At 46.6% G+C, this 3722-nt stretch overlaps 1 long non-coding RNA gene across 3 annotated transcripts; it reads left to right on the plus strand.

Annotated features, from left to right (window-relative positions):
* Window positions 1-232: 232 nt before the first annotated feature.
* LOC119366068 lies at window positions 233-3063 on the plus strand. 3 transcript variants are annotated; one of them, XR_005175907.1, is made up of 5 exons: window positions 233-557; window positions 652-881; window positions 1295-1559; window positions 1960-2209; window positions 2292-3063. It is a non-coding gene; the product is annotated as an uncharacterized LOC119366068 (long non-coding RNA). The 3 variants fall into 3 exon arrangements; XR_005175908.1 differs by having other exon boundaries at window positions 1295-1437; XR_005175909.1 differs by having other exon boundaries at window positions 669-881.
* Window positions 3064-3722: the final 659 nt, after the last annotated feature.

Raw genomic sequence — 3722 nt, forward strand, 5'->3', positions numbered from 1 at the left:
ACAATTAACAAAAGGGTTTTTCACTTACAGGTGGCATGGTGGGTAATTTACTTCAACTTTATTTATGGGCAGTTTAAGTAGGTGAACGGACCAAAAGATGAGAAACACGGACGTGAAGTATGTGATCACGAGCTCACAGGAGCTCGGTATCTGATCCGTCAGAATAGCTTTGTGATTCGATGAATTAAATGAGTGTGGCAGGCTGCGGGTCCACATGAATTCCATACGTTACTGTACGCACTTGACCGATGGACCCTGGCTTGGACGGACGTTTGGACGCCATGGACGGAGCCAGGCAGAGCCGTGGCTCAAGATGTCGCCGGCGTCCTGATCTGTGGATCAGATCCGGTGCTTTCCGGTAGTGGCGGCAGGGCACGCAGTAAATGCAGAAGTTGGGCGCTGAGGGCAAGCTATCCCCTACCCAGTGAAGTTGGATCTTGCATTCTTCAAGGCGGGGAACCGGTGGAGAAATTTCCTGCGGGAAAGGGGAGTGGGCGGTCCAGCGAGCTCCCAGGTCCTCCGGCGAGCATGGAGTTCTTGTTGCAGCCATTAAACAGGTTAGAATCTGCTCGCGGTGGCTCCGTTTGGCATGGTTTTGGATTAAGTTTTCAGCAATGATTTGATTTTGTCTGCTGAATATTTTTGCTGAAGTACCACAACACTGCTAGAGAAGGTTAACGAGAACAACAACACCATTGAGCCTCTTCACTACCTAGTCATGGCGCCGGCGGAGGTTGAGCTGCCGGCCCCGGCGGCCTCAAGTGCAGACGGCCAAATCTGTGTTGACGGCGCCGCTCCAGAGCCGGCCAGTGCAGACAAGGGTCAAGGTTCAGAGCCTCTATAGAGCAAGTGGATCCAAAAACTCCGGGGCGGACGCAAAGGTATGAAGATTAATTTTACAGTACTGTTCATTTGCGTTTAAAGAATTCAGGGGTATCCTCTCGATTTGAGTTGCAGTGCACATACATAGAACAGAAGTGACTAGATTCATTTTAGATGGTTTGTTAAATTGTTCGCCAAGCAGTAAGTGTATATTTAGAAGTTGGGATTGTATAAGAAGAACCAAGCCTGGATAAAAAATATTGTTATTGCTCCGGGAAGAAGATGTCTTGCAAGTACAGAGTTAAACATAAATAATTTATAAGAAATAAACACAAGAGTACTGGAATAATAGATTTCGCTAAATTGTGTTGCAAACATGATGCATTTTTCTGTTTGTGAGCAACAGTAGGTTATAGCTTAGTTAAACTGTAAAACCTGATGGTTATGTGCTAATAATTTGCATGGCTTCCAGAGTGCGTGTTGGCGCTGCCGCACTAGGCTGAGCTCCCTTGCCCTCACAGGATCTCAGCCCTGGAGAAATCTGTCCGGCAATTTGCAGAAAAACCAGGAGACTTTGTCATTGTGCAAAGATAGGAACAAGTTTCGACACACTTGGTGAGGTGTACGATTTTTACAATTTATATTCATGGGCGAAAGGATTCGGTATTAGGTAAGGGAAGAGCAGGCTAAATGCGGACCGGACAAAATGCATGCAAAAGATAGTCTGTGGGTGTGCGGTATGACAGATCTTTGAGCATTTTAAATATCTTTCCAGCTCACTATGAGAAAGCTCGTAGTGGAGTTAACTGAATATGTTTTGTTGACGTATAATGTGCTGTCTAGTCTCTTCCATCAGATCGGTCTTTTGGTTGCATTGGCTAGAGCATGCACTTCTACATGGTATCGGAGCCAAGAGGTCTTGAGTTCAAGACCCGGCTGGCGCAATTAAATTGCAGCCCACTTTCGGTCCACGTTTAGGCCTGAGGGAGCCACACGTGAGGGGGAGTGTTGACGTATAATGTGCTGTCTATTCTCTTCCATCAGATCGGTCTTTTGGTTGCATTGGCTAGAGCATGCACTTCTACATGTTTGACATGGACCATGATGTGAGCTAATCAGCGATAATTTTGTTTGCAGGGGAGACCGCTTACGTGAGCAAACATCGCAACTAAAAGACATGCTGGCAAAATCTACACACGAACCATGTTCAAGCAGTTTTGCCATATAGTATATGAGTGCGGAGCATACCAGATGGAAGAGATCGAGAAAGGAAAAACGTATATTACAATTCATACCGAGGCAGAGCGGCGGGAGAAGTGGTGAGGAATTTGATTGTGAATGCGGCCAGTTCGCACACATGCAGATGCTCTACAGCCATGTCTTGAAGGTACGTATGACCTCATATCCTGGTTGTTGCAAATTCATGCTGGATGAAAAAAATTATGAACATGTATGAATTTTTGAAACAGGCTCTGGACTTTATTCTTATTGAGGAAATACCTTGGAAGCACATAGTGAAAAGATGGACTAGAGATGCCAGAGACATCCTACCCCCTCATCTGACACAATATCAGAAGGACAATAAAAAAGGGCAACCTGGTGCATGTAGCTCCCGCTTGCGCAGGGTCCAGGGAAGGGTCCGACCACTTTGGGTCTATAGTACGCAGCCTTTCCCTACATTTCTGTAAGAGGCTGTTTCCAGGACTTGAACCCATGACCTCATGGTCACAAGGCAGCAGCTTTACCACTGCGCCAATACAATATCAGAAGGACAATGCTCACAAAAATTCATTTAGTTATAGGCATTTCAATATCAGAAGCATCTAATTTCTATGATCAAGAATTGTGCTGCTGGAATGACACCAGTTGCTGAAATAATAAGATAGTCTTGGATTAGAGGACATGATGGCAGAGAATGGAGATGTTGTTAACCAGGTTCAGACACAAGTTGGTATTCAGTTTGCACCAAACAGAGTGGATAGTATTGTTGGCAACGACGAAATAACTCGGCTAACGAGTCTGGTAATAGGATGTCAGGATTATTACCTCTGGCTAAGAGGAAGGACATGGGAAGGCCTACGACAAGCAGAGAGAAAGCGCTTTATGAAGGTTTGAGTAAGAGAACAAGATTTTGCACGATTTCTTGGTGCAAGGCCACAAATGTACAACTTTTCCCTGATCGCGGGGATGTCCCAAAGCAGGTGAGGAAACCTGCACGATGCAAAAATTGTAGCAAAAGTCTGAATTCCCCTGTCTCCTTCTCTGTTCCCAGTCCCCTTGTCTTCTCCTCTTCAAGCATATCAGGTCGGCTGTACAATTTCTTCCTAGTTTTAGCTGTGTTGTATCTCAATGGCCAGTAAATTCGTGGCAGCTAAAACAACAATGAGGCATATCGTGCCAGCCGAGCGGCTAGGTTAATTCACCCAGCGGCAAGCCTCCCTGCCTTGTGGATCAGCACGTATATTGCGTGCCTGCTGAAATGCACGGTTCAGGTCCTGATTTGAGTCCGGAAGACGAGCTCTACGATGCACGGATGGTGCCGGCTGATGAGTTGCTTGGAGTGGCTGCTGATCAGTGCCAAAAATGACGATTATGAATCCGCATAACCCAACCTGCAGTACAGATCGGAGTGGCGCACAAAAATATTGTCGTTATGACTCAGGATCTGAGTGGGTTTTATCATGCTGTGATTACTGTAAAACTTACCTCTCTGTTAACGCACTTATAGAACCGATGCCCAGCGTTCGCTCCACCCCGAGCAATCCAGGTCATAAGCCGGTCGCCGCAGTCGGGGCACGGGATGAGGGGCAGAATCTCCTCCCGCACGGCGGAGGAAGATGAATTAGACATGAAGGACCAGGAACGGGAGACACCGGATAGCTCCAACGAAGATTGGAACC

The sequence above is a fragment of the Triticum dicoccoides genome, chromosome 2B (assembly GCF_002162155.2).
Source record: "Triticum dicoccoides isolate Atlit2015 ecotype Zavitan chromosome 2B, WEW_v2.0, whole genome shotgun sequence".
NCBI classification, from domain to species: Eukaryota; Viridiplantae; Streptophyta; class Magnoliopsida; order Poales; family Poaceae; genus Triticum; species Triticum dicoccoides.